The sequence below is a fragment of the Anolis carolinensis genome, chromosome 2 (genome assembly GCF_035594765.1).
Source record: "Anolis carolinensis isolate JA03-04 chromosome 2, rAnoCar3.1.pri, whole genome shotgun sequence".
NCBI classification, from domain to species: domain Eukaryota; kingdom Metazoa; phylum Chordata; class Lepidosauria; order Squamata; family Dactyloidae; genus Anolis; species Anolis carolinensis.
The window spans coordinates 232078155-232101567 of NC_085842.1; the positions used below are offsets into that span (position 1 = coordinate 232078155).

At 37.4% G+C, this 23413-nt stretch overlaps 1 long non-coding RNA gene and 1 other non-coding gene across 2 annotated transcripts; both read left to right on the forward strand.

The window, feature by feature from the left end:
* Positions 1-577: 577 nt before the first annotated feature.
* LOC134296586 (uncharacterized) lies at positions 578-23127 on the forward strand. Its single transcript, XR_010003382.1, has 2 exons — positions 578-715; positions 22274-23127. It is a non-coding gene; the product is annotated as an uncharacterized LOC134296586 (long non-coding RNA).
* mir31 (microRNA mir-31) lies at positions 22336-22418 on the forward strand. Its single transcript, NR_129956.1, has one exon. It is a non-coding gene; the product is annotated as a microRNA mir-31 (primary transcript).
* Positions 23128-23413: the final 286 nt, after the last annotated feature.

The window sequence follows — 23413 nt, forward strand, 5'->3', positions numbered from 1 at the left end:
GTGTTTGTGTCCCTTCCTTGCTTGGCCTACTTTTAAGTTTTAACTCTCCCAAAAATATAGATTGATCCCAGCTCAGGAGATGCTCAGATTTTTGGGACAACAGAGAAGAATTTTTTTAAAAAATGCATTGAGATTTCTTTGCCCGCCCGCGTCAGTTTATGCGATTCTTTGCTGTCCCAGGACAGAAACGAACGTTTTTGGGGGCTTCTGCTTCGCCTTCTCTCACGTGCGTGTGTGTCGCGCCCGCCCGTGCGCGCCTCCTCCTTTGGGGCGTGTCCGAGCCCGGAGGGAGTGGGCGGGCACAGCTTCTGGTTGGCTGCTTGGCTCTCCCAATGGCCCGCCCCTTTCGCCGACCTGCTGCAGTCCAGCCGCGGCGGCAGGTGTTGAGAGCGAGAGAGAGAAAGAAGTGCTTCCCCCTCCCCTTTCCTCTGAAGCGCTGAGAGGTTCCACTGAGTGGTGCTCGCTCCCCCCCTCCAGGCGCAATGGTTTTACCTGAGGCAGGTTGGAAGTGCGTTGGATGAGGGACGGCGCAAAAGCAAGAAAGGGGGGGGGGGAGAGGGATGAAAGGACACCCCCTCAACGCTTTGCCGCATTTTCTCGCTGGAGGAAGGCAAGAGTGAGACAGGAGAGGGAAGGATGTGCGCTCTCTTCTGCGGCGGCGAAGAAGAAGGATCCTCCCGAAAGTGGACTCTCTCCCCTTCCTTCGTTACGCCAGGTAAATGGGACCTTCCTGGCTGTAATAGGAATGGGATGTTTGGGAGAACCAAAGTTGGAATGGGGGGGGGGGTTGAAGTTGGAACGGAGGGGGATCTTCATAGGCACCTTTCGGCCGTTGGGCGCGTCCACTTCGCCAAAGCCGGGGGGGGGGGGAGCACGGATACCTTCCTACAAGGAGGATTTGGGCGCCTGACCCCCTTGAAGATGGCGTAGTCCACTCCGCGCGCATTCAGCCGCGGCGGTTAAAGCGGCACCGATCCGCGCTCACTCTGTAGTGTAGACACATTCTTAAGCAGGGCAAGGAAAGAAGGGAGATGGTCCCTGCTCCGGTTTCTCGTCTTTTTCCCGGTCGCTTTGGTAACCGGCGTCTCTGCGTTTCTCCCCGAGGTTGTCTTTTGGTGTTGGAAACCTGAGCCCCGTTAGGTCATGGTTTTCTTTCAGGTCCTTTTCTTCTACGGGCCCCTATAATCCCAGAAGATTAAGGCCAAAAATCCCACAATATCTGCTTTGAACTGGGTTATCTAAGTCTACACTGCCATATATTCCAGTTCAAAGCAGATAATGTGGGATTTTATTCAGCTGTGTGGAAGGGGCCTACATCATGATTTTCTTTAGAGAAAGAAATGTCGGGTTTGGAACCCTCACCCGTCAAGTTTCAGGTGGTTTTGGTTTTGCTTCACCGTCGTCTCCCTTTGAGCCGCCTTTGTATTCATCGCAGGCCTTTCAGCTTTCCATGACATTAAGAAATATTCTTCCCTGTTTTCCCCAAAATAAGACCTACCCCGAAAATTAGAGCTATCGTGATTTTTCAGCATTGCTGAGAATGCTTGAAATATAAGCCCTATTTCAAAAATAAACGCTAGATATCGTTCATCTAAAAACTCAATTTGGAAAAATAAAACTGCCCCTGAAAACAAGCCCTAACACATCTTTTGGAGCGGAAATTAATATAAAACCCTGTCCTATTTGGGGGGAAACAGGGTTGTTTCTCCCTCACATGGGTGTCTCTCTTTAACCCTCCTTCTGACTTTTATTCGCTTTCTAAACTGGTTTACAGCAGTGAGGATTAGGAATGACTCAAGGCCCTTCTATACAGCCATATAACCCAGAATATCAAGGCAGAAAATCCCACAAAATCTGCTTTGAACTGATTTATCGTAGGGCCCTTCCACACAGCCATATAACCCAGAATATCAAGGCAGAAAAGCCCACAATATCTGCTTTGAACTGGGTTATCTGAATCCGCACTGACATATATCCTAGGTCAAAGCAGAAAATGTGGGATTTTATTCAGCTGCGTGGAAGGGGCTTCTGGGTGCATTTTTGAGGAGTAGCTGTTTGACTGTCTGCACTGCCATATAATCCAGTTTCTCAATCCAGATTATCTGCTTTGTAGTATAGACTTTGGAGGTCCAGGATTGAACCCCTGCTTGGCCACTGAAATCCACTGGGTGATTGGGCAAGTCATATCCTCTCAGCAAAGCACCTCTGCACAAATCTTGTCAAGAAAGCCTTATAATAGGATTATTATTGCTATTATTAGTAGTAGTATATAATATATTAAAATGTTTTATATAAATATATATTATTATATTTATATCTTGCTTTCTTTTTCTAAACAGAGACCCAAAGTCCAACTCTTGCCGAGAAACCCCCTGATAGGGTTGTGAACTAACTTTATTATTCTGTCTCACTTTTTCTTTCTAAAACAAACCTAAGAAGAAATCTTATTTTAAAAAACCCCCATGATATAGTTCCCTTAAGGTCGTCATAAGCGACAAATGATTTGAGGACACTTAACAACAATGCATCTTTGGCAGGCATAGTGGCACAATGGGTTAAGCCCTTGTGCCGGTTAAACTGTTGACCTGAAGGTTGGGTTGCTGACCTGAAGGTTGCCGGTTCAAATCCGCGAGATGAGACGGGGTGAGCTCCCACCTGTCAGCTCTAGCGTGCGGGGACATGAGAGAAGTCTCCCAGCCGGATGGTAACACATCCGGGCATACCCCCAGGTAATGTCCCTGTAGATGGCCAATTTTCTCACATCAGAAGTGACTTGCAGTATGTTCTTAAGTAGCTCCTGACACGATTTTAAAAAATCTATGACAGGCAAAAGACTTTGGGACAGAAACTATGAGGTCTAAAGTGCAGCGTTCTGAGTACTGAAAGCTCAGTTCCATTTCCTGTTTAGCTGGACTTTCTTTTTCTTATTGGAACACTATATCTGCATAGTATTGGGGCACAAAGTATATATATTTTACAAATACAAAGGCATATTAAAATTTGTACTACTGTTTAGAGCACTATAATGGACGAAGAAGAAGGCTTACGTCTTTGTCCTGACGTGTTTATGCAAGGTATCCTCCATCCAAAGGTGCTCTAGAACAGTGCCTCTTAAACTGTCCCAACCCCAAATGTCGTCCGCTTAGCTTGATGTTAGGGTCACAAAAATTTGGCAACAATATAAGCTTTCTGAATACTGGGTTGCTGTGAGTTTTCCAGGCTGTATGGCCATGTGCCAGAAGTATTCTTTTCTGACGTTTCACTTACATCTATGGCAGGCATCCTGAGAGGTTGTGAGGTCTGTTGGAAACTCAGCAAGTAGGGTTTATATATCTGTGGAATGTTCAGGATGGGAGAAAGAACTCTTGTCTTTGGAGGCAAGTGTGAATGTTGCAATTGGCCACCTTGATTAGTATTGAACACTACCCATTTACACAAAACTGTTAGCAACAACTCTTCAGAAAATTGCTTCAGAAAATCAGCCTGTTTAGCAAGCCTTTCAAATGGTGATTTATTATAAGTAAATGTTGGATTTTATACATATTTTATATACTTACATACCTGGGGTTATGTAAAAAGAAATTCAAGCAAAAAGGCATAATGACTGGAAAAAGTTTTAAGAATCCCTACTCTAAATCATCTGTATAAAAGCAAAACAAAAACACTAAAGAGATAATCCAAAAACTCTTATCAGGACAATAATAAATAATATTGTAATAAACATGATTGATACAAAACAGCAGAAGCTTAGCTAAATAGCACCTTTTCTCAGGCCATGTGCAAGCAGATATGAACTATTGTATATTGACAATATGCAAAGGGAGTAACAGATTAACAAAGACGTTCATAACAAACTTTTCTTAACTGAATCCCCTTCGTTAAATGCATGGATTGAAGAGCCAGTTAATAGACATTTGTATTCAAGAGTGAGCAGGGTATGTCTGTGTAGCTATACAAATTCAAAGCCTGTGGATTTAGTGATACGGTGACAAGTCCAGTTTTAACCAAGATATTGCCTAAAGCCAAGACGAGTGAATATATTGACATTGTGAAACAGTTGTAAAAATATATATACAGCTCTTCAAAAGAAAATAGAAAGAGAAGGCAACCACTGTTAGAAAATAGTGTCATATGAGTTGGTTTCTGGACCACTGGGATCTAAACAGCTTTCTCATAATTTTTTTTAAAAAGATTACTGGTGAATTTGATTCTTGAACTGGGAAAACCACCCCTGAGTATTGCTTGCCTAAGAAAACCCTATGAAATTCATGGGATTGCTGTTAACTGACAGGTGATTTGAAGGTATGTTCACACTCAAAGTTGGAAAGCTGATGTAAAAATAGACATACACCCCGTGTTTCTGGTAACCATGCACCTGAATCAGATCCATCCTGTTGTTTTAAAATACTCTGTTAAACCTCATTCATTAATAGGAGTAATAAGACTTAGTTCTGTGCAGATGCATTAAGTTTTCATCTTTAAGCAAAGAAAACAACTAAAGGATATCTCACTAAAATGGAAGTAGGATTGACCTCTGGGTTTTGGGTATTTGAAGACTAATTGATCCCATACATATACCTACAACTCTTTAAGTCTCTCATTTAGAAATATTTATGGAAAAGTTTGTCATACTAACATCTAGTTCTCAAGGCTTATAATCAGGTGGACTTTTGCTGACACAATCATAAATGCATTTTAAAGACAAAGTTCAGAGCAGCTGTGATTTAAAGTTTAAAGGTTGAGTTCGTCAGAGTTAAGGTCTATAATTAAAACTTTGCTGATTTTTCTTCAGTTAAAAACCACACTACTGTAACTTAAAACATCCCAGTGATGAAACAAGTAAATTGTTGATTTCCATGCATTAAAATAAAGTCTCGGGATTTAGAAATTTGGGCTTAAAGCTGAACTGAGAAGTTTTAAATTTGATTGTGAATTTCACACACTTAGTTGTAGAGTCATAGATGGCAAAATTAATTTCAACTGTAATCTTGGCTAATGTACTTATTAGAGAATATATGCTCTTGCAGAGATTTGCTTCTCTATACACCCATAAAGGAGTTGCAGTTAATTCATTTAACCTTTAAAAAATGTACAATTAGATCAAGCTTGTCAAAATTAAATGCTTGGGTTTCTTTGGAAGACATTTGCAAACCTTCATTAAACCTTTCATTTAATTCAGTGGAACTTAAATGTTCATCGAGATATCTATGTGCTTTAAAGTTCAAGCTGTACTGTTATACTTCTTGAAAATATATGTGGAGTTTGTTTCTAAAATGTAAAGGTAAAGATTTCCCCTGATGTTAAGTCCAGTCGTGTCCGACTCTGGGGGTTGGTGCTCATCTCCATTTCTAAGCTGAAGAGCCGGCAATGTTTGTAGACACCTCCAAGGTCATGTGGCCAGCATGACTGCATGGAACGCCATTACCTTCCTGCTGGAGCGGTACCTATTGATCTACTCACATTTGCATGTTTTCGAACTGCTAGGTTGGCAGAAGCTGGAGCTAACAGTGGGCGCTCACTCCGCTCCTGGGATTTGAACCTGGGGCCTTTCGGTCTGCAAGTTCAGCAGCTCAGCGCTTTAACACACTGTGCCACCGGAGGCTCCAAAATGTACCAAATCGAAAAAAAATTGGAAAATGAATTATATGTGGCAGCACATAGTTGGCTAGGAGTAGAATACTATATACACATCAACACTTGAAATGTATCAAATCACTTTGGTACAAAGCTTGGAAAATTGCATTTTATAGCAAAAGGATGCATATCCTCAGCACGTTTTTTTTTTAAAGATTCCTGTAAAATTTGTTCAGATGGATTTGGTACCTTTTGGAAACAAGCTTCTATATTTTAAGAAATAGCTTAGCTTACAAAGATGCTTCTGCTTTCATTTCTGTTCCTGTCTTCCAAAGAAGACAGAGATGGATTTTAATTTATTTTTAAAGCTAAAGGCCTTCTCAGGTTTTGAAGTACTTTTCGAAGTCATATTCATCCAGTGATAATGATGGTCTGTGTTAAAAATGAACATTTGGAATAGCACTTAGAAATTCTGTCTTTGTCACTATTAGCTATCTGTTGATATTTCAGCACACACATTCGAACTTATATTTAACAACAATCCTAAAAGTGCCATCTCAGTTCACAAGGAAAGTTACTTATTTTCTAAAGTTACCACTACTATTACAGTTCCATTAATCTCTACAGATAAAGCAGTATTTTGAGAAATAGATGGTATTAAGTTACAGATCAGTAGCTGTTTTCATGCCAGAAAAGACAAAAGAAAAATATGGCACCACAGATGCTTCTATTAATTGTAGCATAAACCTTAATGGGCAGAAGCCCATTTTATCAATGCTTATTCTACAACAGATTTGCTAATGGTTTTACATGTCAAATACTGTTTTCAAGTTAAGATCAAGCAGTTGCAGGTTAAAACCAATACTTAGTGAAGACTCCAAAATGTTTTACATGAATGTTCTAATAAACATCTTCCTCTACCACCCCCCCCCCTTTGTAATGTGAATATTTCACTTTAAGGACACCACTTAGCTTTCATACAACAGTTTATAAGATCATCATGCAAAAATAACATAAGACAACTTACAGTGACTGATAATATTGAGCATAAGCATTTAAAAGAGACTTTAGGAAACTTGAAATGTGTACTGAATTGGAAATAATCTCACTCTGGGATAATTGGGCAGGCCAAGTTTTTTTGAACCTCTTGAACTGTTGCAAATTTGAGAAGCATATTAATTCTGTTATCATAAGATAAACAGGTAGAATGCGGTCACTGTTGCCCGTTTTTGGTTAAGGGATATTTAACCGTTTGTACTCCTTCTGTTTTTTTATCAGTTTTATACTAATTTATGCAATGCTTTTGATATTAAATAAATTAATGGCTTATTTGATAGTAATACAACTTAGTGTTTTACAGTTGTGGACTTGAGTTATTCAAAGATTCTGGAGTATGTGGTGCCATGATTCTTTCCCAAAGTACTACATACGTCGCTGTGTTGCCAATTCTCCCCCCCCCCCCCCCATTCATTGTCCCTAAATATGTAATCATATCTTTCTGATAGGTAGAGCTGAAAAAATAAATGGATTTTAACTTAGAAGCACCCTTTTTCTTTTCTGTATTTATTTTACATTGACCTTTTATTAGAAAGTAATAAATACAACAATCAAAGAACAGCACCAATAGTATTGCAGTTCCTCAGATACTGCCTCAATTCATTGTTACATTCTGTAATCAACTTGTTTTTTATTGTAATTCTCAAACATTACAGAGATCCATGTGTGTCTGGAAAGGGTGAGGTATTGTTAATGTCAACAGGGTGTGAAAACTTGTATGGTATAAAAATTGTTTTTTAAAAAAATCATATTTGTTTTTACAGATCCTAGTAGGCAGCATGTTTAAGATATTAATTATTTTAAAATAATAAGTAAAATATTAGGTTTCATTTTTTGTGATCTGTTAAATCATACCACCTTAAAATGATAAGAAATTTACCACAGGAAATTAAGATACAACTGCATCTTGGGATGGTTTTAGTAATACTAATTTGAGTATTATCCTGTGAAAATAAATACAGTGGATCATTGGTATCTGCTGGGGTTTGGTTCCAGAATCCCCCACAGGTCCCAAAATCCATGGATGAACATGTCCCATTATATAGAATGGCATAATAAAATGATGTCCCTTATATAAACCGACAAAATCAGGGACTGGCTTTACCATTATTATTTTTTTTCAAAACGTGTTTGGTTGAATCCATGAATATGAAGAGCCAGCTATATACAATTTCTTTCTGCAGAATGGCATCTTCACTCAAGTTTGTTCTTTTAGACAGGCTGGATGGCCATCTGTCAGAGGTGCTATTGTTTTCCTGCATGGCAGGGGGTTGGACTGGAGGGCTCATATGGTCTCTTCCAACTCTGATTTTTATGAGGTCAGGTTCTAGTTTACACTTCTTCTAATACAGAGTGATAGTTGGCATTAGAACGATCCCGTCAAGTTGTTTAAATTCAAAAGGCAAAAAAGAGAAGCAAAGGAATGTGCTCTTGAGTGACTCTCTTTATCCAACTGGGGTTGAAACAAGAGTTTGGGACTGGGTTTTCAATGCTCAAAAACAATTGTATCACTCTGCTGGTTCAACTGAAATTGGAAGGGAGTATTACATTTAGTTGCTGCCAGGCAAGATGTGATGGAAAATAATCTACCTACAGGCTGAAAGTTCCTTACAAACAATAATATACATTATCACAGTGACTGCTGAGATATTTTTTTTGCATGCAAGTATATATATTATATAGATAAAAAACAGCTTATATCAAAGTGGTCACCATTTTATATTACCCTTCCACTGGATCTTAGGGTGCTTCCAGACAAAGTTGTGCAATTTCACTCCTCCAGGGATAGAGGTTGTCATTCTTCTATTTGTACCTGTTTCCCATTGCTTTTTCCATTTTCTCTTCTCTCCCACAACACCTCCCCGATAGCTATCTATCCAGATGGGAAAGATGAAATCATTGCAAAATATATTTTGTTGAGTAGGACTGGGAGCTGCTTTCCCAGAAGCATACCTGGTGTGTCTTCCATCTCTTGCCCCTTACCAAACACATGCAAGCTGGTGGTGGTGATAATAATAACCCTCTTGTATTATTATTAATAATAATATTATTTATAACCCACCTTTTCTCTCCAGAAGGAAACTCAAAGTGGTTGTATCAAGCATTTTTCCTGTAATATTTTCATTTATTTGCAGTGTCAGATTCAAAGATATAGCAATCAGTTGCGTCCTTGTTGTAATTATCTGCAGTCAGTTTAGGCTTTTTTTATTTTAATTTCATGACTGATGTCTAGCATTTAGAGGCTGAGCGTTGTTATTTTTTCTTCCAGATGATGTAGAAATGAAATATAAGAAGTGTTCCCTCACTTATCGCGGGGGTTAGGTTCCAGGACCACCCGCAATAAGTGAAAATCCGTGAAGTAGGGACGCTATATATGTATACATTATTTTAATAGTTATACACTATTTTAAGTCTTTATCAACCAATCGTGTATTGATAAATCACCTCCTTCTCCTCCCGTTGCCGCTTGGGCTCCTTTTCTCTCCCTTCCGCTTCTCCTTCCTCCCTTCCTTAGACTGTAAATTGTAATTTTTTATGATTTATAATATTCTTTTAGAGTTTATTGAAAAACTGCAAAACAGCGAATCCGCAAAAAGTGAACCGCGAAGTAGTGAGGGAACACTGTACAACCCCCCCCCCCCCCACTCAAACACTTGTTCATTTTGTAGGTCTCCATGACCCAAATTGAAGCTGTGAATTAGGACCTTACAAACAACAAAGAGAGCAAGGGAGATCTTTTTATCAGAAGGGTAGCTTGTTCATTAAGAAATTGCTGTAGGGCATCCCTTAAACCTTCCCAGGCTTGTGAAGTCAACAAAATTATGTTTTGTTTGTGTACAGTACAACATTTGTATCACAGGCACCTTGCAAGGTTTTTAAGAAGAAAATATTTCTCTGTCTTCATATTAATGGCAACTAATTTATATTTATTTTATTTTATTTATTCATTGATGTTTAATTTCTAAGATCTATCAGCGTCAGCTAATAGAATTCAAGAATGATTTACATTTTTAAAAATCCCAACAACCAAAATCCACGTAAGAACAAAATATTTAAATGATCACGGAAATACAATAATCAAATTCAAAGCAGCAGAGAGCTAAACCAGTTTCACAAGAAAATTAAAAATATTGAAGATAAAAACTGTTTTAAAACAAAGACTAGCAACGAATACGTATTTATTTGCTTTTCTCCCAAAAATGAAATCCAGGTTGGCTTATAACAAGGTTTAAAAATTGGTGCCAAAAAAGAACACAGAAAAGTTGCCATGTTTCAAACAGCTCTTGTAGTTGTTTTTTTATGCTGTTTATAAAAAAAATGGAAATTCCCCAAAAATCTGTAGAGAAGTGAAACGTTCTGAAACTTGATGGGCTAACAGTGGTAAATGTGTTCCACCACTGTAGCAAGTTTCACCCCAATAGCTGTAAAAATGAGGGAGAAAAGAGGCCCTGAAGTCTCCCCACTTGCACAATTACTATAACAAATTAACAAAATTGTGTTATTCTCGTTATAGTAACGAAATGTTCACTAATGATGCTTTAGAAACACTTTCAAAATAAAATGCTGTTGCTCCCTAATTTTGTAATGAGTTTTGAAACATTTTTTTATCGATCGCACAGCTCTGTTATTACATTTATTTATACCCTACTTTTTCTCTCCACAAAGAGACTCAAAGCTGCTTATACTGAGGATCCATTTAAATCCCATCACCAGATTTTTGAATTTACATGAGTTAACAAGGGAAGCATGTATTTTCAGAACAGAATATTTATCAGTCAGTGAATTCCCTAGCCTGTATAATTAAATGTGAAATAGGCAAGATTTCTCAAAATTGGGCAAAGTGGGCTGAATCTTATAGAGAAAGCATTGCTCCCATGGAAGCCAGTTTATACAGGAATACAGGATTGGGACATCTGCGCCTCTGTGCATTTTTATCTACCGATGTTTATGAAAGCCCACTTGGAGACAGAAAGTATTTTTAATAGAGTTTAAATTGTACAGCGCAGACATAGTTGCCCTTGCTGTATATGCCATGATTGTGTCTTGTAAAACCAGTCTTTTGGATTTTCAAAGCTGTACAAAATTGCCAAACTTCTAAGGAGAAGCAGTAATGGGACAAATGCAGAGGTTATGGGCGAGTGGATCAATGTAGGCTCACTTAAGTTGTACCATCTATTGAACTAGTATGATATAATGGTATGAACTGGTATGAGTTTCTGGGAGATCAGGGTTTGAATCTCTGCTGAATCATGGAAACCCATTGGGTCACCTGGGGCAAATCATATTCTTTCAGTCTTGGAAAGCAGCAAACCTTTGAAAAAAAATCTTGCCAAAAAACCCCCGTGTGATAGAGATGCCATAAGTCATAGTTGACTTGAAGGAACATCACCACAAGATAATACCTTAATCCACTTTCTGATCATACCAGAATATCTGTCCAGTGTTTGTTGGAATAGATCAAAGGTAGATCCTCCAAAACTGGTCCCAGAGATCCGTAAAAAAAATGATGTGAGCTGGGACAGGGCAATCTATCAATTTTGTTTTTCTCCTGGTTTTTTCTTTTTAGAAGTTGGTATTCTTTCTATCTTAGTTATGAAATTATTGTCTATTTTGTGAAATTCCTTTTTTTTAAAAAAAAAATCCAGAAGCAAATATCTGTGTTGTATCTTTTTCCTGACATTCTAGTTTTATAAGATCTTCAGCTTTCTCTGTTCTCTGATGAAGAGTGCTTTTGCCTCTCCAAACTGTCTCTCTCCTGATTACATAGAATTGATCCATGGCAGTTAAATTGGTGTCAAATGGCACTAATTCTAGAATGTAGATGTACTCATAAAACTGCATTTTACCTGTAAGCAAACAGATGTAAAGATTAAACAGCTCAGAAAAAAAGTAATGACAACGCTGGATGTAAAGCTAGAGCTCAACGCCTTAGATTGACTGCTCCTATGACCAAGAATATTGTGCTTCTGTCTTCACAAAGACACCTTGAACAGTAATTCTGGCCACTTGAGAGGTGTTACGTAAAGACATCAATACTTCACAATGTAAATTTAGCCTTATGTTCCATATTAAAACCTGTTATTGAAGATTTGATTAAGAATTAAGTGTAAAAAAAGGAAGATAAATGATCTTAATATCTTATAAATAATGCATATAAACCAATAAAGCATATAGATGCTGAGGAAGATTTTTCCACTGGACAAATTATTGTTTTTGGTTGGGAGTTGCAATTTGGAAGGATATCTAAAACTGCACTTTTAAACTTGAAGCAAAGATCATCACGGTTATTCTGCTGGAAAAGATTTTCTATTAGCAGAACCAAGTTGTCAGAAGGGGGAGAAAATCCCCATCCATTAGCAGACAGACTGGATTTAGGCCCAAATTCTTCACTTAGACATCAAACAGTCTCCCAGCAGTTGTTCTTGCTGTGATAACATGAAAGGCGTTAAGTACTGTCAGTAGCAAAGATGCCTGAAGTCAGCAAATATAAAATTACATCCATTTGCCGTTCTGAATTCAAGCTTTCAAAAGTGTGTTCAGATTCTCTCATATCTGTTGACAGAAGCAGATTCTCTCGGGTTGCTTCATAGGAAGATCTCATGGAAGATGTTCCCTTTCTTTGTTGGCAGTCATCCGAAGGTCTTGTATCAAACAGTAGATTTTTGAACCATCCTTCACATAAACTAGGAAGATAAAAGACAACTGTAAACCTTGATTCTCAGTCCATAGCTAACGCCCTTCTCCTCTTGAGAAACAAAAGTAACTTAAGGACAGTTCTGACTCTTAAGGTGGGATCTACACTGCCCTATATCCCAGGGTCTGATCCCAGATTATCTTCTTATCCCAGATTATCTGTCAGTGTATTCATATAATCCAGTTCAAAGGAGATAATCTGGGATCGAATCTTGGGTTACAGGGCAGTGTAGATCTAGCCCAAGAAAGATATCAATCGCCAAAAATGGTTTCTGCTTAAAGCCATTGCTACATCCTAAAACACATTTAATACACTAAGAAATTGCATAGCTGGTGACTGGAACAAGTGAGGAATAATGAACTCCCCACTGATCAAGAATGGTTTGCCTATTGCTCTTTTTATATTGCAAAAAGTTACCATATACAGGCAGTTCCCAGTTTAAAGAACAATATCGGTTCTGTAGGTTTGCTCTTAAGTTCAATTTGTATGTCAGCCTATATATACACACACATATACACACACATGATTTGGATAGTATAGGGAAGGGTGGTATTTGTTTTGCTGTCTTTGCCCCTGTTCAGAAGATTTCACAGCACTTTCTGTTTCTCTGATGATGGGATTTTGAAAAAAAAAAACATTGCTTGTGAAAATAAGGATTGGTGATAAAACTTTAGTGGAGACACCTTTTCCCCATGATAACTCTTTCAGGAATGACTTTCCCTTCTGAGGGGCAGATTTCTTTCACTTTCTGTTGTCTTACCCCTATTCTTAGCTATGAGTCATTTGTAAGTCAAATGTTTGCAACTCTGGGTCTGTCTGTACTTTTGTTTGGGTTAAAAAGAACAATTTGCTTTAAACTGAATAACTTCAAAATGATATATAATTGTATATACTACTGCTCATGTACACAAAAACAGTTGGTTTGGGACACACATTCCAAATTTTTCTTCTTTAAAGATTTCCAGATTTATATTGCTTTCAGTGGAAGACTGATTCTGCCCCTTTGCTTTAGCATTCTGTATTGACCAAAATATTTCAAGATACTGTAATTAAAGCTAGTTGTAGACAATAGGATATGTATGCTTTTGCATATGATAGTCTGTGTATTGTTCTGAAGGGTGGCTTTACACACAAGCTAAATTCTAATTTAAATTTTACACACTCCCTCAAATCTCTTGAGGGAGATTTGAGGGAATGTGTAAGTGGATTTCTGAGAACATGTTTCAATACTTTAATAACTTGTTCTCTGAAAGTATTGTAGAAAACGGTAGGATTGTACCTATTTTAATGCCCAACATTTAACAATATATTCTGATATATGTTCTGATAAAACCAGGTATTGAGTGAGATTATAGATTTAATTTTCCTATACATTTAAAAATAATCTAGGCTGCTTTTGATTTCCCATTTTTAAAAAAGATGCTAGATCATGCATGATCTTGGAAGTTAAGCAGAGTCAGCCCTGGTCAGTACTTGGATGGAAGAATACCAGGGTCTGTATGCTGTATTTTAACCTGGCAAAACCACCTCTTAAGTATTTCTTGCCTAAGAGAATCCTATGAAATTTATGGGATATTCATAAGTCAACAGGTATTATGAAGGCATGCACACAGACAAACATATTTTTAGCTAACAGGTAATATGTGCCATGCAGTGAAATATCATCAGAGCATTCAGTAGTGCCTATTGTTAGAAACCAACAATATCAAAACATAATAATAAATAATAAAGTAATAAATCAAAATAAATCAATACATTTAAGACAAATTATCCTGTATTTACTCCCACAATATTGTTTCTAAAAACTATGTAACAAAAAGACTTTAGTGCAAGACTATGTAATTTATCACTGCAATTCCTCGTGTTGGTTTTCTTTTCTCAGTTCTTTTTACGGGAATAAGTGTCTGATGCTTTGGAGGGCAAGAAGAAATTGTACTTCTAGTGTATAAGACATGAGAATGTTATCATAAATCAAGTTAGGCATAATACATGCTATTCTTCTAAAGCAACAAAATTACTTTTTAATCTGCAAAGGATTCTAATATTCAGTTTTTCAGTTTTTATAATTGTTTTTTTCTGGTTTCTAAAAATTATGTACCTCTAGCAAAGGAGTATTAAGACTACAGACAGGCATAGTGTGGTCCTCCAAATATTGTTGAACTTCATTCCCAAACATTCCTCAAAAGTATCTATGCAAGCTAGGACTAATAGGCATTACAGCCCAGTGACTTTTAATGGGCTGTAGTCATTCCTATCTATTTATTTGTTTGATTATATCGTGCTTTTCTTCTGAATGGGACTCAAAGTGGCTTATAATATAATAGAATATCTAAACTATTCATAAAGATTTGGTGATCCTCTAGATCTTTGTACCACTGACCTATGTGTGCTAACTTTCTTCTAGTATAAGCTACCTTATGAAAAAAATCCTCAACATTGGTCTGTAAATACATTTTAAACTACTCAAAATTGAGTTGAGCTGTTATTTGTTTTAGCACATTGCTATATATTGGACTTACTCAGAAATTAATGGGCTTGATCCATATGCCTAAGAGAACACCCATATTCTTAGGAATATGGAGAAGGACATACTTTGATATTGCCAGTTTTTCTTATACTTTGCGGAATACATCAGTTCTTGACTGATTTTGGAAGCTAAGCAGAATCAGGTCTATTGAATACAATTTCTTATCTAGAAATCAGAAACACTGCAAAAAACTTTTTGCGACCAGCCACTCATTTTGACATTTGGGGAAAGTCACACATTCAGTACTTGTTGAATTTTCCTGTAAGGAGACACACTTTCTTACTGTTAGAAATGAGATGGGGAAAAGAGAATAAGGTTCTGTTTGCACATAGCCTTTGTAAAAACCAGATGTCCTAGATTATTTTATGCCCATTTCCCTCCTGGCCAAGGGCAAAGTGTGGCAAGATGGGCACCTTGGAAATGGGCTGCCAGCTGCCACTTGTATCCAGCCAGAGAGAATAAAACATGCTCTGGAGATGTGGGGAGATGTTTTCCCCTCCCTTCATAACTACTTTGTTGAAAAGGCAAAAAGTATGCTGACATCTGGGAGAAAAACTAATTGTGAGAAAACCCAGTAAGACTTTTGACTATCCCCCTTCCCCCCACCATCCATTCATTATGTATATGCAAATACAAGTCCAAAATCTAGGAAAAATGACAAAAACATGTGGTCTAAAGTATTTCAGAGAAGGTAGGCTTGACCTTAGAAGACAGACCTTGAGAAATACCAGGGAACTCCAGGCAGAGTAAGGAAAGGACTCTAGTTGAAAATCTGGTGAACCACTGCTAATGAAAGTTGACAGCACTGAACCAGATGGGCCAATTGCCGGATCCAATATACACAGCTTACTATTTTGTTAAATACAGTAGTTTGTGTAGTAAGCACAGAAAATTGGTGTTATTTGGCCATAATGGGTGCTTTATTTCTTTCCTGACTCAACTTCACAACTAGTGTGTTGTGCAACTGCTCTAAGCAGGTTTTGACAATGTCATACTTAGAATGCCAGTGGCTACGTGAGAATTCCCTCCATTTCCACCATTTATAGAGCTTAACTTCTATTTTCTGCAGCGTGAAAACACTCCGGGAGAACCAAGCTTGGTACAGACAGAGCCTTGGGGAAATATTCGCCATAGTAATTATAAGCTTTGCTGATGTTCAGGGTCTAAGTATGAGCAGTCTCCTGTTAACAACCATCTTGAGAAACTCTCTGAAGGGTTTTCACATTTAGAAAATGGGAAAGTGTTTTGGGGTGTGTTTTATTTTAAAAGATATGATCTATCTCACAAAATGTTCCTCAGAGAAGGGTGGAATCATGCATGAGTTTTGCTGCTAGTGCTGTCCTCAAAGTTTAAATAAGCTGTTGTGTCTTTGTAGTTTAATTGAATGTCATTTTTAATGGGGTCAGTACTTATCATGCAAAGCCCATACTGAATGATAGTAATATTCAGAGAACAGACAGGTAGAAATGAAAGAAATCTGGAATCATTAGAAATGTTTGGCCTGTGGATATTTTCTGCTGAGATCAACTATACATATTCATATTCTCCTTACATTCTATTACAGCATATGTGTGCAGAAGATCTTCTGTCTAAACAGGCAATCATGTGAATGGAAAGTAAGAAAGAAGTTTCACTACCTACCTATTGGGGGGGGAGGGGATCTATTTTCTTGCTACTCATTATGAAAGGTAATGTTCATAGTTTCAATTACGTCGTGGAAATTAATATTTCATCAACATGGCTGAAATTTATTTCTCCCTTTTACACATACACTATATTGGACTATGTTGGGTTGGCTCCAAGTCAAAGGAGAGTTTGTTGTGTTGTCGAAGGCTTTCATGGCCGGGATCACAAGGTGGTTGTGTGTTTTTCAAGGTTGTATGGCCATGTTCCAGAAGCATTCTCTCCAGACGTTTCACCCACATCTATGGCAGGCATCCTCAGAGGTTGTGAGATATAATGGAAAAAACTAAGCAAGGAAGGTTTATATCTCAAAGGAGAGTTTGCACACTGCATACCACACATACGCAGTTTTTGTACACAGATTTCTACACCAGTGTACAATTGTACAACTGGTGTGTAAAATTCATTTCAATTGTTCAACATGGTTTCTAGCCAATGAGAGCCACTGAAAGTATTTTAGTGAGATTTAAGTGAATTCAGCTTATTTTAAGTTGTAAAATCTGTTGCCTGTGTGTGTGTGTGTGTGTGTGTGTGTGTGTATGTGTTGGGGTTCTTCCTTCCTAACCCATTATTTTACTTCTCAAATATTATAGACTATCTCATTAATGAGGAAAACCCCAAGTTTGATACTCACTATGGCCTCATGCCAATGCATTGGTGGAAATATTTCTAATTTGTCAGGACTCTCAGCCACAGATACAATTTTCCCAACAATGTGTGTATATGCAAGAGGAATGCAAACGTGTTTAGTGATGTGGTTACAATTTAACCATTGAAGGAATTGTTTTAAATCATGATGTTTATAACAATATGTATAGGTCTCCAGATGTTGTTAAACCATAATTCCCATAATACTTCAATCTTTCATAATGGCCAGAGCTTCTGGAAAGTGAAGTCCAACAGCATTAGGGCATTCAGAATTGAGAAACACTGATGAGGAAATTATATACAAACTCAGAAAATGCTTGCCTTAGAATGTGCATCTATCCAAAAGGGAACTTAAGAAGGCAACAACAAGATACATATAGACTTTAAACATTAAGGATGCCTAGAATCATGATTCTGCATATTCCGTGTTTTATCAGCATCACTCAAGCTTCTGACTGTGAAAGTTGTATTAGTCTTTTTTTACCCCCCCCCCCCCCCCAAAAAAGAGCACTGCCAATCAGTCCAATCTACTTCTATCTTTTCATCCAATGTATCTAAAATAAGGAATGTCTAGGGTCTGGCTCTCTGGGGTACCATTTTTAAATGACCCAATGAAGAAGCCTTTATTAAGACACCCTGTTGAAGTCCTGCATGTTGAAAATACATATTCTTATGTCTTGTGATGGGATCATATTCTGGAATCATCTCTGATGTCGTGATTGGCCTCTATTTTCTCTGTAATCAGGGAGAATGTGATAATGCATCTTCTGAACTTCGCTTCTACAATTGTTTGGAGAATATTTCATGTTTTATTGTTTTATTATAAATATTATTACAGTAGAGTCTCACTTATCCAACATAAACGGGCCAGCAGAATGTTGGATAAGTGAATATGTTGGATAATGAGGGATTAAGGAAAAGCCTATTAAACATCAAATTAGGTTATGATTTTACAAATTAAGCACCAAAACATTATGTTTAACAACAAATTTGACAGAAAAAGTAGTTCAATACGCAGTAATATTATGTTGTAATTACTGTATTTACCAATTTAGCACCAAAATATCACAATGTATTGAAAACGTTGACTCCAAAAATGCGTTGGATAATCCAGAACGTTGGATAAGCGAGAGTTGGATAAGTGAGACTCTACTGTATTATTAATATACAACAAATAATATAGTAATTATTGTTTTGTTTTTTATTTTTGTGGTTTTCGGAATGTAGGTATAGAAATTGTTTAAAAGAAGGATATAAATGTCACTTTTCAATAATGTGGAAAATAATTTCTGACCCCAAAGTCTGAAGTGATCCAGCTACTACATTATCTGTTTATTGTCCGCAGATACTACCATTTCACAGACATACTATTTTATTGTTTTCAAAACACAAAAAGATAGACTATATCATTTATCTGAAAAGTTTCGTGGTTATAGTAAAAAAATTGACCTTTAATGCTTTGTTGCTGGCTAGGATAATTACCTATCTATTGCTACCGATAATTAAAGATCCTGATACAGAGGTGGGGACGTTTTTATTAGGAGTTTTCAGTTGGCAATGGCCTTCTAAATAAAGGATTGTTTTTCTAACTGTAATATGATACTCAGAGAATGTATTTTTTAAAATATGTTTTACGCTGCTCAGTAGCAAACATTGGACAAGGTTCTACATGTGCTACTCCGTTCTATAACTAGTTAAGTTGCATAGCTAAGTATTATCTCCCCACAATCCTGATTTGCTGGACTTCAGCTACTATGGCAGTTTATGTTTTTCTGTTGATTGTGATGCATTTGCACTGAAAATTGCACCTTGTTACGAAAACCATCTCCAGTGTGACAGCTAGAAGCAGGACCCCTGATAAAATTCCTCCATGTCCCAGAGATCATTCACAGGCAGGATGTGAAAATGGATTGATAGAACAAACCCTTGTCTGGTCATCAGAATTGTGGTACTTTTACGATCGCTACGTATTTCTTACACTATTGAATACACAGGGATTGCAGATATCAATTAGCTACCAATTAGATTTCTCATCTGTAACTGTAATCACGACTCATTTTCTGTATGCTTTATAAATGAAGTTTTGCAAGTAAATTCCTTTGTGAAATACAGTGTCCTAAATGAAGTTGCTAATCCCAACAGAGTTTATTGAAAATCATGGGGTTTATGTAATGTTGACTTGCTGTTCACTGATTAAATTGGTGAGGCTACTCTATTGGAAGTTGAATTAGGCTTTTTGTTTTTCAAAATTGCTGCTATTGCTAGAAGCACTTTTAAATAATAACAACTATTCAAAAGTAGAGTTTGTAAGATGACAAAGCGCAGAAATCTTGCTACAATTCTTGTAATGATTAAACATTTGTTTTGGGCCACTTTCCCTTCCATTTTACTTATTGTACTTTTCACCACGTTTAGGGCTTTTTCTGTTTTCTTGAATGAACCTACAGATCAAGAATCTCATGGAAATAATCTTAATCAGAATTAGCTAGGAAGAGGCACAACTATGAGAAAAAAAAGCCCATTTTGAGTAATGGCAGTGTTTCTTGGATGTAATAATGGGCGCAAATTGAACTCATGAAGAGTGCCATGCCATCACTCAGATCATGTTAATGAAGGCAAATGAAGATTATTCTGAGAAAGGGCTTCTTAAATTGGCAAAACACTTCTCATCTGTTTTAAAAAAATTGCCAAATACTGCCAACATAATTACTGTATTGAATTGAGAGAAAATGTTTGTGAGCTTCTTTCTGACTCAGATCTACTGTTAATTGGGAAAATGTGTTTTAAAAATAGAAAATGCTGAACCAAGAGTATGGCATAATATCAGTCTTGGAAGTCTTAGGTAAACAATACCAGGCTCTGTACAATTAGACTGATTGAAACAATATTTCCTCTAAAACATACTTTGCCATTTATTTCTTAAACCCATTATTCAGAAGAATATTAGTAGTCATCACTAAATTCCCAGCTTAGTGCTCTGGACATTCATTCACTTTAATAGAGAAGCTTCCAGGTTAAGGAAGGCTAACCTAGAATACTTGATACAAATCTTTGGTGGCTAAACATAGAAGAAAATCTATTGTACTGATACTTCGCTGCTGAGGCTGAATCACTTGCAGAAATACCTTCTGTAAGAGATTTTAAAAATTGCTTCATTATGAGTTGCCTCAATGAATCCTACATCTAGCTGCTCTAAACCTTTTTTCTCAGTAAATCCCAAACTCTACTTCTTAACAATGTTTTTGTGTTTATGGTAAAAGATTGTGGTTTTTCACTCCATTGTTTAGTATTGCAAAAAACATAGAAGATAGATAATAATATAGCACATTCTTCATTTCTCTGTCTTTAATGAATAGATTTCCCTTCTGTTCTCTTTAAAATATTTTTTAAGAATTGCGCTGGTTATCAATATGTTTATGGTTTCAATTCAGTGTATTGGTAATGTCATTTAAATCCTTAGATGACTTCCGATCTTGATACTTGAAGGAGTTCCTCTCCCTAAATATACTGAGATTTGAAGTCACCTGGAAGAGACTTTCTTTGTGTCCCATCAGCCAGGTCAATATAGGAGAGGACATTGTGGCACCCCAGTTAGGGAATGGCCTCTTGTTCAAAAACTGATAGGTACATATATTGCTTGTTTGCTTGATTTTGGTTGGTTGTTTACAAAAACTTTCGGAGCCTATTTTTATACGGTGTATACATGCACATGGTTTTGAATTGTTTTAAAGTACTCTACACTGAGGGGCCCCTGGTGGCACAGTGTGTTAAAGCGCTGAGCTGCTGAATTTGCAGACCAAAAGATTCCAGGTTCAAATCCCAGGAGCGGAATGAGCGCCCACTGTTAGCCCCAGCTCCTGCCAACCTAGCAGTTCGAAAACATGTAAATGTGAGTAGATCAATAGGTACCGCTCCGGCGGGAAGGTAACGGCGCTCCATGCAATCATGCCGGCCACATGACCTTGGAGGTGTCTACAGACAACGCTGGCTCTTCGGCTTAGAAATGGAGATGAGCACCAACCCCCAGAGTCGGTCACGACTGGACTTACCGTCAGGGGAAAACCTTTACCTACTCTTGACTGGATTTGATATGCCTTCTTTTCACTTCGAGTTTTTTCTAATTATTTTTATTAGCCTAATTTTTTATGATTGATGTTGTTTTAAAGATAATATTTTTATTTTTTGCATATTGCTGTAGATCTTGGGATAGAAATGTTTCAATAAATTTTCTTGCAACCTGCTGTGACTTTGCAGTCATGAAAGGGGGTGATGACAGTGGGCTCTATAGGTCCCAGAAATTTGTTTTTTGTAGTCAATCAAGCTTCCCCAAATAACACATGCCTTAATTTATTTATTTTTCTCCTAGAAAGGGTTCAACACTCAAAATTGGCAAGTAATAAAATATTTTTAAAACACCACCACAAGCTCCCTTTACTCTTAACTTCGACCATTTCAGCCAGCTTCTCTCCTTCTCCCCATACCAAAAATGAAACCAGAAGTAACAGCATGCCACTTCCTGTTTCAGTTTGGTTTCGTGATTCAGCCCTCTGGACAGTTGAGATAAGTGAAAAATGTGCCCTGTAGCCAGATGTCTACTCATAGAAGATGTATGCTTACCTCCTTGCTTTGTGTAGGGAGAATCTAATAGTTTAAAAAAATAGACCGGTTTCACCATTTCATTAAACGTGTTATTGTAACTTTGCCTCAAATGGCATTTCATGGTTTATATATGTTTGTAGGAAATTGTTATCAAATTCTTGGTTCAAAAGCAGGAGTTTGTCTGATTCTATGAGGAATAAACCCAAAACTGGAAAACTTGCTGCTTAGCACTATATTAGAATCTCCCATTTAGCTGTGCTGGATAGGGCATTCTGGGTATTGTAGTCCAAATATGTTTTTCCCCAGCTCTGCTTAAGACACCTCCTCCCTCAAAAAAAAAATACTGTTCTGAATTTTTAATATTAACTCCTGACATTTCCCCACAACTTTGCTGTAAACTCTGTTTTTCCTCTCGCCCCATCTCTCTAAACTTCTCTTCTAGTAATTGTCATCCTTTGTAAAATAACCTTTCTCTTGTTTCTTTTTTCTAGGCCAAGCAACCTTCAATAAAGTATCGTGTTCACACTACAGAAGTCTGACAAGGATTCCCTTTATTCAGAGCTGGAGCGGAGGCAAGATGTTGGCATAGCTGATGAGTTAAGAACCTGCTATGCCAACATATTGCCCTCTTTCCTGTCTGCTGGCCACAAAAACTCCCATGTCTCGATTCTTTCCAGTAACCTTCTTCATAAATACAATAATGTGAAAACATCAACTGATGAATTTCGTATGGAAATAGAGATTTGTTTGATTCTTGTTACATCTTCAATCCAAGCGTCTAGGTTTCTCAAATAAATGCAGGTGATAGGATGATATTGCAAATGTATGTGTCCACAACAGTGAATCCTGTGGATGGACTTTGAAAGATCTTCCTAATACTCTGGAGTTGCCTGATCAGCTTATGCCATAAGAGGTGCTTGTGACCCCAAAATTTGCTCACTAAGTTTTTGGGATGATAAAAAATGGGAGTGAAGTTGATAGTGGGTGAGGCCAGAGCCAAAGCAGGCTAGAGTTATCCTATTTATATTTTTCCCATCTTATGATGTGAGAAGCTACAAAAATCTAGGTGGAGCTCATGGAATCTTGGGAAAGGGAGGGCTATGATAGATGGTATATGATCTTATCTGTTAGGTGAGTATATGAGGTCATCAGAAAAAGACAGGGCTAGCTAAACATGGAATGAGGGCCAATTAGGGTGAGAGGAATTGATGATATAGGGTTTGGGAAACTGAAAAGTCTTCCTTTGTCTGAAACAAAGATATTGCTCTCCACTTCGTCTATAATCAGCATAAGGCTATATGTTTGTTTCACTGTATATGTAATAAATATTTAATGTTTTAATTTTCTTCCTCTCTGCCTGGATGTTTTAATTTAATTAATAAATAAATAGGAGGATGACTCATACTTTTCAACAATGACTCCATTGATCAATATAGTCTTTTGGCCATTGATTACCTTGTAATCAGTCGGTGAAAACAAGACCTGGAGCTGACTGTAGTTCAGATCACGAAATTCTTATTGCAAAATTTAGAATCAGACTAAAGAGAATGGGGAAAATACACAGACCAATTAGATATGATTTCACAAATATTCCTAGTGAATATGCAGTGGAGGTGAAGAATAGATTTCAG